General features: G+C 48.1%; 1 protein-coding gene across 2 annotated transcripts in view; it reads right to left on the minus strand.

Annotated features, from left to right (window-relative positions):
* The window catches only part of LOC146809183 (uncharacterized), a 214,040-nt gene that overhangs the window by 66,525 nt on the left and 134,154 nt on the right, over positions 1-13,361 (minus strand). The window lies entirely within an intron of this gene.

The following is a 13,361-nucleotide window of genomic DNA, read 5'->3' on the forward strand; positions in this document are numbered from 1 at the left end:
TGAGTTACAGGTGGTATGAGAGCAATACCACGCTGTGGATATAATGTCCAAAACATTTTCTGCCTTGTCATGTGCTAACCATCATCGCTAACTGTTATACAGCTGCCATATCCATGTACAAGTGATAAATGTTTGTGTGTGTGTTTTGTCTCGTCTAATAGCTGGGTGATTATAGAGTGGCCGCTAGGCTGCAGCATAAGACCCTCTTTCCCAGTGACGCCTACAAACACACCCTTTATGGTTGGTACATGTGATAAGTCCTAAAAAGGGGGGGGGAATATTTCAAATGCAGAGTGCACTGGGGGTTTTAATATTGTTTATTTACCAACAGTCCTGCCACATGAGTTGCTTGTACCGAATTGCAGCAACCCTGCGTTAACAGCAACTAGCTGGCCTTGAAGAGGCTGTGACACACATTATTCGTCCTTCTGCTGGCAAAGCTAGAATTGGTTCTTTTTCTTTACAGGTAGACCAGTTGTTTAAGGTAGAAAGACTGGTGGGACTAGTGGTTAATGTATATGGCATAGTGTTAACAAATCGTGTGCTTCGTTTACAGATCTCCCTCCCCGCTGTTCCCTTCCTTTCCTCCCCCCGATTGACCCCCTTAAGCTTCCGTGCCTTTACGGCAACTCAGAATTAAGGTTGTCAATAGGGGGGCCCCTATTGAGCAACAATGAGGAGAGAGGAACCACGAGGAGTGAGAGGTAAGGGGGATTGGGCATGGGGTGGTGGTTACTTTTCTAGGGTTTAGGGTAGTGCAGTGGTGTTTAGGTAGTGTAGGGGGTCGTGCCGGTGTAGTGTTTTAGGGTTTAGGATAGTACAGTGGTGTTTGGGTAGTGTAGGGGGTTGGGCTAGAGTAGTGTTTTAGTGTTTAGGGTAGTGCAGTGGTGTTTCTGTAGTGTAGAGGGTCGTGCTGGTGGTTGTATTTTAGGGTTTAGGGTAGTGCAGTGGTGTTTGTGAAGTGTAGGGGGTCGTGCTTGGGGTAGTGTTTTAGGGTTTAGGGCAGTGCAGTGATATTTGTCTAGTGTAGGGGGTCGTGCTGGGTGTAGTGTTTTAGGGTTTAGGGTTTAGAATAGTGCAGTGGTGTTTGGGTAGTGTAGGGGTTCGTCCTGGGGGTTGTGTTTTAGGGTTTAGGGTAGTGCAGTGGTGTATGGGTAGTGTAGGGGGTCATGCTGGGGGTAGTGTTTTAGGGTTTAGGGTAGTGCAGTGGTGTTTGGGTAGTGTAGGGGGTCATGCTGAGGGTAGAGTTAGGGTTTAGGGTAGTGCAGTGGTGTTTGGGTAGTGTAGGGGGTTGTGATGGGGTAGATTTATGGTTTAGGGTAGTGCAGTGGTGTTTGGGTAGTGTAGGGAGTCATGCTGGGGGGAGTGCTTTAGGGTTTAGGGTAGTGCAGTGGTGTTTGGGTAGTGTAGGGGTCGTGCTGCGGGTAGTGTTTTAGGGTTTAGTGTAGTGTAGTGGTGTTTGGGTTGTGTAGGGGTTTGTGCTGGGGTTAGTGGTTTAGGGTTTAGGGTAGTGCAGTGGTGTTTGGGTAGTTTAGGGGGTACTGCTGGGGGTAGTGTTTAGGGTTTAGGGTAGTGCAGTGGTGTTTGGGTAGTGTAGGGGGTTGTGCTGGGGTAGTGTTATAGGGTTTAGGGTAGTGCAGTGGTGTTTGTGCAGTGTAGGGGGTAGTGTTTTAGGGTTTAGGGTAGTGCAGTGGTGTTTGTGTAGTGTAGGGGGTCATGCTGGGCATAGTGTTTTAGGGTTTAGTGTAGTGCAGCAGTGTTTGTGTAGTGTAGGGAGTCGTGGTTTAGGGTTTAGGGTAGTGCTGTGGTCTTTGGGTAGTGTAGGGGGTCGTGCTGCTGGTAGTTTTTTAGGGTTTAGGGTAGTGCAGTGGTGTTTAGGTAGTGTAGGGGGTCGTGCTGGTATAGTGTTTTAGGGTTTAGGATAGTACAGTGGTGTTTGGGTAGTGTAGGGGGTTGGGCTGGAATAGTGTTTTAGCGTTTAGGGTAGTGCAGTGGTGTTTGTGTAGTGTAGAGGGTCGTGCTGGTGGTAGTATTTTATAGTGCAGTGGTGTTTGTGTAGTGTAGGGGGTCGTGCTTGGGGTAGTGTTTTAGGGTTTAGGGCAGTGCAGTGATATTTGTCTAGTGTAGGGGGTCGTGCTGGTTGTAGTGTTTTATGGTTTAGGGTTTAGGATAGTGCAGTGGTGTTTGGGTAGTGTAGGGGGTCGTCCTGGGGGTAGTGTTTTAGGGTTTAGGGTAGAGCAGTGGTGTATGGGTAGTGTAGGACGTCATGCTGGGGGTAGTGTTTTAGGGTTTAGGGTAGTGCAGTGGTGTTTGGGTAGTGTAGGGGGTCATGCTGAGGGTAGAGTTAGGGTTTAGGGTAGTGCAGTGGTGTTTGGGTAGTGTAGGGGGTTGTGCTGGGGGCAGATTTATGGTTTAGGGTAGTGCAGTGGTGTTTGGGTAGTGTAGGGAGTCATGCTGGGGGGAGTGTTTTAGGGTTTAGGGTAGTGCAGTGGTGTTTGGGTAGTGTAGGGGTCGTGCTGCGGGTAGTGTTTTAGGGTTTAGTGTAGTGTAGTGGTGTTTGGGTTGTGTAGGGGTTTGTGCTGGGGTTAGTGGTTTAGGGTTTAGGGTAGTGCAGTGGTGTTTGGGTAGTGTAGGGGGTGCTGCTGGGGGTAGTGTTTTAGGGTTTAGGGTAGTGCAGTGGTGTTTGGGTAGTGTAGGGGGTTGTGCTGGGGTAGTGTTATAGGGTTTAGGGTAGTGCAGTGGTGTTTGTGCAGTGTAGGGGGTAGTGTTTTAGGGTTTAGGGTAGTGCAGTGGTGTTTGTGTAGTGTACGGGATCATGCTGGGCATAGTGTTTTAGGGTTTAGTGTAGTGAAGCAGTGTTTGTGTAGTGTAGGGAGTCGTGGTTTAGGGTTTAGGGTAGTGCTGTGGTCTTTGGGTAGTGTAAGGGGGAGTGCTGCTGGTAGTTTTTTAGGGTTTAGGGTAGTGCAGTGGTGTTTGAGTAGTGGAGGGGTCATGCTGGGGGTACTGTTTTAGGGTTTAGGGTAGTGCAGTGGTTTTGGGTAGTGTATGGGGTCATGCTGAGGGGAGATTTAGTGTTTAGGGTAGTGCAGTGTTGTTTGGGTAGTGTAGGGGGTTGTGCTGGGGTTAGATTTATGATTTAGGGAAGTGCAGTGGTGTTTGGGTAGTGTAGGGATTCATGCTGGGGGGAGTGTTTTAGGGTTTAGGGTAGTGCAGTGTTGTTTGGGTAGTATTGGGGTCGTGCTGCGGGTAGTGTTTTAGGGTTTAGGGTAGTGCAGTGGTGTTTGGGTAGTGTAGGGGGTTGTGCTGGGGTTAGTGGTTTAGGGTTTAGGGTAGTGCAGCGGTGTTTGGTATTGTAGGGGGTACTCATGAGGTAGTGTTTTAGGGTTTAGGGTAGTGCAGTGGTGTTTGGGTAGTGTAGGGGGTTGTGCTGGGGGTAGTGTTATAGGGTTTAGGGTAGTGCAGTGGTGTTTGTGCAGTGTAGGGGGTAGTAATTTAGGATTTAGGGTAGTTCAGTGGTGTTTGTGTAGTGTAGGGGGTCATGCTGGGCATAGTGGTTTAGGGTTTAGGGTAGTGCAGTGGTGTTTGTGTAGTGTAGGGAGTTGTGGTTTAGGGTTTAGGGTAGCGCAGTGGTCTTTGGGTAGTGTAGGGGGTCGTGCTGCTGGTAGTTTTTTAGGGTTTAGGATAGTGCAGTGGTGTTTGGGTAGTGGAGGTGTCATGCTGGGGTAGTGTTTTAGGGTTTAGGGTAGTGCGGAAGTGTTTGGGTAGTGTAGGGGGTCGTGCTGGGGGTAGTGGTTTAGGGTTTAGGGCAGTGCAGTGGTGTTTATCTGGTGTAGGGGGTTGTGCTGGAGGTAGTGTTTTAGGTTTTAGGGCTGTGCAGTGGTGTTCAGGTAGTGTTGGGGTCGTGCTGGAAGTAGTGTTTTAGGGTTTAGGGTAGTACAGTGGTGTTTGGGTAGTGTAGGGTGTCGTGCTGGGGTAGATTTAGGGTTTAGGACAGTGCAGTGGTGTTTGGGTAGTGTAGGGGGTCGTGCTGGGGATAGTGTTTTAGTGTTTAGGGTAGTGCAGTGGTGTTTGGGTAGTGTAGGGAGTGGTGCTGGGGAGTGTTTTAGGGTTTAGGGTAATGCAGTGGTGTTTGTGTAGTGTAGAGGTCGTGCTGGAGGTAGTGTATATGGGGATTAGTGTAGTGCAGTGGTGTTTGGGTAGTGTAGGGGGTACTGCTGGGGGTAGTGTTTTAGGATTTAGGGTAGTGCAGTGGTGTTTGGGTAGTTTAGCGGGTACTGCTGGGGGTAGTGTTTTAGTTTTTAGGGGAGTGCAGTGGTGTTTGGGTAGTGTAGCGGATACTGCTGGGGGTAGTGTTTTAGGGTTTAGGGTAGTGCAGAGGTGTGTGTGTAGAGTACGGGGTCGTGTTTTAGGGTTAAAGGTAGTGCAGTGGTCTTTGAGTAGTGTAGGGGTCGTGCTGGGGTAGTGTTTTAGGGTTTCGGGCAGTGCAGTGGTGTTCGGGTAGTGTAGGGGGTCATGCTGGGGGTGGTGTTTTAGGGTTTAGGGCAGTGTGCAGTGGTGTTCGGGTAGTGTAGGGGGTCATGCTGGGGGTGTTTTAGGGTTTACGGCAAAGCAGTTTTGTTCGGGCAGTGTAGGGGGTCATGCTGGGGGTGGTGTTTTAGGGTGTAGGGCAGAACAGTGGTGTTCAGACAGTGTAGGGTGTCATGCAGGGGTTGGTGTTTTAGGGTTTAGGGCAGTGCAGTGGTGTTTGGGCAGTGTAGGGGGTTGTGCAGGGGGTGGTGTTTTAGCATTTAGGGAAGTACAGTGGTATTCTGGCAGTGTAGAGCATGGGTACTCACAAACTTTCTATCGGGGGCCAAATTCAAGGTGCGGTTTGTGGCCGAGGGCCGCACCGTGGGGGCGGGGCTAGAGCAACAAAAAAAACTGTGACCATGAGGTGGAACACAGGCCCCTGCAGCGGACGCCTTCGTCCACTTAGCCAATGGACCTGGCATACACATATCTCTCTCTCTCTCTCTCTCTCTCTCGCTCCCCCTCTCTCTCTCTCTCCCTCTCTCTCCCTCCCTCTCTCGGTCTTCCTCCCTCTCCCTCTCTCCGTCTCCCTCCCTCCCTCTCCCTCTCTCCGTCTCCCTCTCTCTGTCTCCCTCCCTCCGTCCGTCTCCCTACCTCCCTCCGTCCATCTCCCTCCCTCTGTCTGTCTCCCTCTGTCTGTCTCTCTCTGTCTCCCTCCCTCTGTCTCCCTCCCTCTGTCTCTCCCTCTGTCTCCCTCCCTCTCTGTCCCCCTTTCTCTCTGTCCCCCTTTCTCTCTTCCCCTCTCTCTGTCTGTCCCCCTCTCTGTCTCCCTCCCTCTGTCTCCCTCTGTCTGTCTCCCCCTGACTCCCTTCCTCTGTTTCCCTCCCTCTGTCTCCGACTCTCTGTCGCCCTCCTCTCTCTGCCTGTCGCCCTCTGGCTCTCTCTGTCTCGCTCCCTTTGTCTGTTGCCCTCTGTCTCACTCCCTGTCTCCCTCTCTCTCGCTCTCTGTCCCTCCCTCTCTGTCTCCCTCCCTCTGTCACCCTCTGTCTCCCTCCCTCCCTCTCTCTCCCTCCATTTCCCTCTGTGTCTCACTCTCCATCTCTGTCTCTCTGCCTCTCTGTCTGTCTCTGCCTCTATCTGTCTAGCCCTGTCTCTGCCTCTATCTGTCTGTCTGCCCCTGTCTTTGTCCCTGTCTCTGTCTCCCTCCCTTTGTCTCCCTTTGTCGCTGTCTGTCTCTGTCTCTATCTGTCTGCCCTGTCCCTGTCTCTGCCTCTGTCTCTGTCTGTCCCTGTCTCTGTCCCTATCGGTCTCAGTCTGTCTCTGTCTGTTTCTGCCTCTGTCTGTCCCTGCCTCTGTCTGTTCCTGTCTCTATCTAGCTCTGTCTGCTCCTGTCTCTGTCTCCCTCCCTCTGTCTCTGCCTCTGTCTTCCCCGTCCCTGTCTCTGCCTTTGTCTGTCTATAGCTCTGTCTGTTTCTGCCTCTGTCTCTGCCTCTATCTGTCTCTGCCTCTATCTGTCTCTGCCCCTGTCTGTCTCTGCCTCTATCTGTCTTTGCCTCTATCTGTCTCTGCCTCTATCTGACAGTCTGTCCCTGTCTCTGTCCGTCTCTATCTGTCTCTGTCTGTTTCTGTCTCTCCCTACTGCCCTCTGTAACCCTCTGTCACCTCACCCGACTCTAAGCCCTGCTGTTCTCTGTCATTCTTTGTCACCTCACCTTCCCCCCCTCCCTCCTTGTGTTGCAGCTGAGGCAGCTTCCCTTCCCTGGCACACACACACACAGACTCACCCGAGTACTTCACTGGTCTTTAAGAGACCATTTGCATGATAACGAGGCTTTGTTGTATTTCAGCTCTTCTTAGCGCCCCTGCAGCTCCACTCGGACTATCACTTGCATCGCCCGGCCCCCACAGAGCAGGGGTTGGTGTTTTAGGGTTTAGGGCAGTGCAGTGGTGTTTGGTCAGTGTAGGGGTTTGTGCAGGGGTGGTGTTTTAGGGTTCAGGGCAGTGCAGTGCTGTTCAGGCAGTGTAGGGGGTCATGCAGGGGGGTGGTGTTTTAGGGTGCAGGGCAGTGCAGTGGGGTTAAGGCAGTGTAGGCGGTCGTGCTGCGGGTGGTGTTTTAGGGTTTAGGGCAGTGCAGTGGTGTAGAGGCAGTGTAGGGTGTCGTGCTGGGGGTGGTGTTTTAAGGTTTAAGGTAGTGCAGTTGTCTGTGGGTAGTGTAGGTGTCGTGCTGGGGGTTGTGTTTTAGGGTTTAGGTTTTACGGTAGTGCAGTGGTCTTTGGGTAGTGTAGTGGTTGTGCTGGGGGTCGTGTTTTAGGGTTTAGGTTAGTTCAGTGGTCTTTGGGTAGTGTAGGGGTCGTGCTGGGGTAGTGTTTTAGGTTTTTTAGCAGTGCAGTGGTGTTCGGGTAGTGTAGGGGGTCATGCTGGGGGTGGTGTTTTAGGGTTTAGGGCAGTGCAGTGGTGTTCGGGTAGTGTAGAGGGTCGTGCTGGGGGTGTTTTAGGTTTTCCGGCAAAGCAGTAGTGTTCGGGCAGTGTAGGGGGTCGTGCTGGGGGTGGTGTTTTAGTGTGTAAGGCAGAGCAGTGGTGTTCGGACAGTGTAGAGTGTTGTGCAGGGGGTGGTGTTTTAGGGTTTAGGGCAATGCAGTGGTGTTCGGGCTGTGTAGGGGGTTGTGCAGGGAGTGGTGTTTGAGCATTTAGGAAAGTGCAGTGGTGTTCGGGCAGTGTAGAGGGTCGTGCTGGGGGGTTGAGTTTTAGGGTTTAGGGCAGTGCAGTTGTATTCGGGCAGTGAAGGGGTCATGCAGGGGGTGGTATTTAGGGTTTAGGGCAGTGCAGTGGTGTTCGGGTAGTGTAGGGGGTCGTGCTGGGGGTGTTTTAGGTTTTCCGGCAAAGCAGTGGTGTTCGGGCAGTGTAGGGGGTCGTGCTGGGGGTGGTGTTTTAGTGTGTAAGGCAGAGCAGTGGTGTTCGGACAGTGTAGAGTGTTGTGCAGGGGGTGGTGTTTTAGGGTTTAGGGCAGTGCAGTGGTGTTCGGGCTGTGTAGGGGGTTGTGCAGGGGGTGGTGTTTGAGCATTTAGGGAAGTGCAGTGGTGTTCGGGCAGTGTAGAGGGTCATGCTGGGGGGTTGAGTTTTAGGGTTTAGGGCAGTGCAGTTGTATTCGGGCAGTGAAGGGGGTCATGCAGGGGGTGGTATTTAGGGTTTAGGGCAGTGCATTGGTGTTTGGGCAGTGTAGGGGTGTGCTGAGGGTGGTTTTTTAGTGTTTATTGTAGTGCTGTGGTCTTTGGGTAGTGTAACGGGTTGTGCAGGGCGTGGTGTTTTATGGTTTAGGACAGTGCAGTGTTGTTCGGGCAGTGTAGGGCATCGTGCAGGGGGTGGTGTTTTAGGGTTTAAGGGAGTTCAGTGGTGTTCGGGCAGTGTAGGGGGTCGTGCAGGGGGTGGTGTTTTAGGGTTTAGGGCAGCGCAGTGGTGTTTGGGCAGTGTAGGAAGTTGTGCAGGTGGGTGGTGTTTTATGGTTTAGGGCAGTGCAGTGGTTTTTGGGTCGTGCAGGGGGTGATGTTTTAGGGTTTAGGGCAGGGCAGTGGTGTTCAGGCAGTGTAGGGGTTGGTGTTTTAGGGTTTAGGGCAGTGCAGTAGTGTTCGGGCAGTGTAGGGGGTTGTGTTGGGGGTGTTGTTTTAGGTTTTACGGCAAAGCAGTGGTGTTTGGGCAGTGTAGGGAGTCGTGCTGGCTTGGTGTTTTAGGGTGTAGGGCATTGCAGTGGTGTTGGGACAGTGTAGAGTGTCGTGCAGGGGGTGGTGTTTTAGGGTTTATAGCAGAGCAGTGGTTTTTGGGCAGTGTAGGGGGTTGTGCAGGGGGGGTTAGCATTTAGGGAAGTGCAGTGGTGTTCGGGCAGTGTAGAGGGTCGTGCTGGGTGGTTGAGTTGTAGGGTTTATGGCAGTGCAGTTGTGTTCGGGCAGTGTAGGGGGTCATGCAGAGGGTGGTGTTTAGTGCAGTGCAGTGGTGTTTGGGCAGTGTAGGGGGTTGTGCTGAGGGTGGTGTTTTAGGGTTTATGGTAGTGCAGTGGTCTTTGGGTAGTGTAGGGTGTCGTGCAGGGGTGGTGTTTTAGGGTTTAGGGCAGTGCAGTGGTGTTCGGGCAGTGTAGGGGGTTGTGCAGGGGGTGGTGTTTTAGGGTGCAGTGCAGTGGTGTTCAGGCAGTGTGGGGGGTCATGCAGGGGGTGGTGTTTTAGGGTTTAGGGCAGTGTAGTGGTGTTCAGGCAGTGTAGGGGTCATGCAGGGGGTGGTGTTTTAGTTTTCAGGGCAGTGCATTGCAGTGGTGTTCGGGCAGTGTAGGGGGTCATGCAGGGGGTGGTGTTTTAGGGTTTAGGGCAGTGCAGTGGTGTTCGGGCAGTGTAGGGAGTTGTGCAGGGGGTGTTTTAGGGTTTAGGGCTTTGCAGTGCAGTGGTGTTTGGGCATTGCAAGGGGTCATGCAGGGGGTGGTGGATTAGGGTTTAGGGCAGTGCAGTGGATGTTCGGGCAGTGTAGGGGGTCGTGCAGGGGGTGGTGTTTTAGGGTTCAGGCAGTGCAGTAGTGTTCGGTCAGTGTAGGGGGTTGTGCAGGAGGTGGTGTTTTAGGGTTCAGGCAGTGCAGTAGTGTACGGGCAGTGTAGGGGGTCATGGAGGGGGTGGTGTTTTAGGGTTCAGGGCAGTGCAGTGATGTTCAGGCAATGTAGGTCGTGCTGTGGGTGGTGTTTTAGAGTTTAGGGCAGTGCAGTGGTGTACGGGCAGTGTAGGGGGTCGTGCTGGGGGTGGTGTTTTAAGGCTTAGGGCAGTGCAGTGGTGTACGGGCAGAGTAGAGAATCGTGCTTTGGTGGTGTTTTAGGGTTTAGGGCAGTGCAGTAGTGTTCGGGCAGTGTAGGGGGTCGTGCAGGGGGTCGTGTTTTAGGGTTTAGGGTAGTGAAGTGGTGTTTGTGTAGTGGACAGCGCATGCGCTGCATCGCTAGGCGAGACCTAAAAAGCATTGCACCAAGATGACTGCCAACACTTCCTGGATCGAAGTGTTGGCAGGCAATTAGAACTAAGCTTGTGCTTGTGTAGTTTGGTTCCGCCCAGATATATAAAAATGTGTGTCCTTTAATATCTCAAAAACTACTGAACGGATTTCCACCATTTCAAAAAAAGGACGCTTTCTGAACCAATCACTACCGTTTTGGCATATTTGGTGTAATTCCGTTCAGCAGTTTGAGCTGTAGCCGTGCCTAAATTTTCCTATGGGAAATTGTTTTTCAGGCCTCTATATTTTGAATTTTTCAGAAACTACTGAACGGATTTACACCATTTAACAAAAAGGGCTCTTTCTGAACCAAGGGCCACCTTTTAGCAACATTTGGTATAATTCCGTTCAGCAGTTCGGTCTGTAGCCGTGTCTAAAGTTTACTATGGAAAATAACATGGAGAAAACACGTTTTGTGACCCCCTTTTTATCACGGCCCCTGCTTGGGGAATCACCCCGAAACTTTCAAGGCGGAGCTGACCGGAGCACCCCACTAGTTTTGCAAATTTTGCGATGATTCGTCAAACGACGCCAAAGTTATTGGGAAAACAAAAAATGCCTTTCCTATGGAAAATAGGTTCTAACTATAACTACCTACTGGCGACCGCCAGTAGGTAATATGTATATATATAAACACATATATTTATATGTGTGTATGTATATATATATATTCACTGAAAACAACATAGGTTTCAGGCCTGATATAGCTAGGAATTAGCATTTAAAAAACCTTAGAAATTCACTTAAAAAACAATAAGTTTTAGGGGTGTTATAGTTAGCTGGACATTTCACCCGAACAAACCCATTGAAATTCCTCCGATATAGTTAGTTGTACTAACTACATCTTGCGCGCCCGCAATCCACTGCTGATGATGTCACATATTACATCATTCATGACATGGTCAGTGACATCACTGATGACATCTCAAATGACAACACTGATGACATCATCCAGTGAATGTGGTTTGGTTTGTTATTTAAATATGTATTATATATATATAGCAATTTGCATTGAAGAAGGGGTGGATATATAAATATAAATATCTGGATGGAGGATTTAGTAGCAGTGTGATTGACTGTTTACTTGACTAATTTATAGTGTCTCACTAAATATATTGGATAGTGACAAAACTGTGTGAATATCTGTATCACTTTGTCAGTTGTTGTGTAAACTGCTGCACCAGTTGGTTACTAGCTACGTGAAAGTCTATATTATTTATTGATTAGTTAACTGAGCATTTGTATGGGAGAGTGAATGTGTGTGTGGTTCGGTGGGGGTGTGTGACTGCCCAAAGATGTGTGAATAGTTGATTCAGAAGGTATCTGAAGTTAAAACTACATGTTATAACAGTTGTTTGGGTGAGTGAATATCTTTATGGGTGTGGCGATGAGCCAATATATGTCTCATTGGTACATGTCCAACAAACTAGAAAAATAAAAGCCAGTGTATGTGTCAGTTGTTGTATGTAAATAAGTATACATAAGACTCAGTGATTGTATGAGTGACTGTATGGATAACTGTATAGTTGTAATACTGTTTTTATAACACACTAAGTATGAGTTATGTATATGGATAGATGATGTGGTGTTTTTATAAGTGTATAGCTAAGTAAAAGTAAGTATGATCCATTGTTTGCATAAGTGAGTAGGATGACTTCATAAGTGATTAGGATGTGTGCTGGTGTGTAATGTCGATATAGGTGTATGAGTATATTTGATAGTGTTCTATTGATCATTGACAGCATGTATGAGTGAATCTATAGGTAAGTGATTCAATGTGCGTATAAAGCTAGGAATCACTGAGTGGGGGTTTAGAAACTTGTATTGGTGTGTAAATGGTTTTAAATCTGGCACTCTGTTTTACAGTGAGTGATGAAAGGTTATACTAGTGTATGATGAGGTGTATCTGATTGTCACGTGGATGATGTCATCAGTGATGTCATCAGTGATGTCATTTGAGATGTCATTGACCATGTCATGAATGATGTAATATGTGACATCATCAGCAGTGGATTGCGGGCGTGCGAGATGTAGTTAGTACAACTAACTATATCGGAGGAATTTCAATGGTTTTGTTCGAGTGAAATGTCCAGCTAACTATAACACCCCTAAAACCTATTGTTTTTTCAGTGAATTTCTAAGGTTTTTTAAATGCTAATTCCTAACTAAATCAGGCCTGAAACCTACGGTTTTTTCAGTGAATTTCAAAGGTTTTTTAAATGCTAATTCCTAACTATATCAGGCAGGAAACCTATGGTTTTTTCAGTGAATTTCAAAGGTTTTTTAAATGCTAATTCCTAACTATATCAGGCCTGAATGCTATGGTTTATTCATGGAATTTCAAAGGTTTTGTAAATGACAATTTTTAATGTATTAATTGTTATACTGATTTTTTTATACTGATTTACTACATTGTTTAAACTGTTTATTTTTAGATATTTTATTTTTTTATTTACATTATACATTACAATACAAAATATACTTTCTCAGAATGAATTACTTTAGTTTAAATACTTTGCAAATAGGCAATAGACTTTTAAGTACAGTAGTTACAGTTGTTGCTATGGGCAACACAATTTCAAACACAAAGCAACATTGAGCTCAATGTGAATTTCTATTCAAATGCAATTAGTTACTTTATGGATTACTTTTCTAACCACAGGACTGGATGCTAGATTCAGTCCTTGGACATCTACTGTAAACAGTTGAGTAAAAGCGTTTTGGTTACTGTAGTGATTTTTAAGGATTATTATTGTATTTTAAAAGTTGACACTTAGAAAATGTTTCACATAGAATCACCAATGTTATCCTAAGGCCGAAAATTCACTTAGCAGGTAAGTAGTGTTATCGTTACTTTTACTTACCCAGTGGTGGATCCTGGATCCAGCATGGGTGAATCTCCTGTAAACAGTTGAAAGAATGTATTTAAGTCATTCAGACGATTTTTTAGGAATATTTTTAGTTTGTGAAAATGGACATTAAGAAACTTTTCTACTTAAAAGCACACAATGGATTCCTATGGAAGAAAATACAAGTTACTGTTAAGTATGCTTAGAATTACTTTTCAGGGTCAGTGCTGGGCTAAAAGATGCTGCCCTGGGTTCTCTCCTGATAACAGGTGAGTAAATTGGAATTCATAGTTCGGCTGATTTTAGAGGAATATTTGTATGCTTCAAAAATGGACACTTAGAAACTTTTCTGATGAAAACCACACAATGGATTCCTATGGAAGGAAATACAAGTTATTGGTACGTACGCTTAGAATTATTTTTCAGGGTCAGTGATGGTCTAAAAGATGCAGCCCTGGGTTCTCTCCTGATAACAGGTGAGTAAATCGGAATTCGTAGTCCGGCTGATTTTTAGGGGTGGGCGAAATTTGCGTAATCGCGTTACGCAAATCTCCGCGAAACGGTAAAAAATCTCCGCGAACACGCAGAAATTCCGCGAACACGCGGAATTGCTTGTTCGCGATACTTTTTTCCTGTTCGCGATCGCTGTTTGCGTGCTCGGGGTGAAATATCTCGCGAACACGCATATTGAGAACGCGAACAAGCAAAAAATTTCGCGAAGTCGCGGAACGCAGATTTTTGGGCAATTTCGCGTTCTCCGCGGAACGCGAAATTACCCAAATTCCGCAAATTCCGCGAACGGAACGGAATTTACCGCCCAGGCCTACTGATTTTAGAGGAATATTTGTACAATGGTAAAGGAAGGGGGCGGGGCCTGAGGTGACGTGTGCAAACACGTCCTGTGGCGCGTTTTAAGTTGGGGAATTAATTCCTCTTCAATCCTGCGGTCCCCTGGGGCCCAACTAGCCCACCAGGTACCTCCAGTATGAG

Source organism: Triturus cristatus, chromosome 7 (assembly GCF_964204655.1).
Source record: "Triturus cristatus chromosome 7, aTriCri1.1, whole genome shotgun sequence".
In the NCBI taxonomy this organism is placed as follows: domain Eukaryota; kingdom Metazoa; phylum Chordata; class Amphibia; order Caudata; family Salamandridae; genus Triturus; species Triturus cristatus.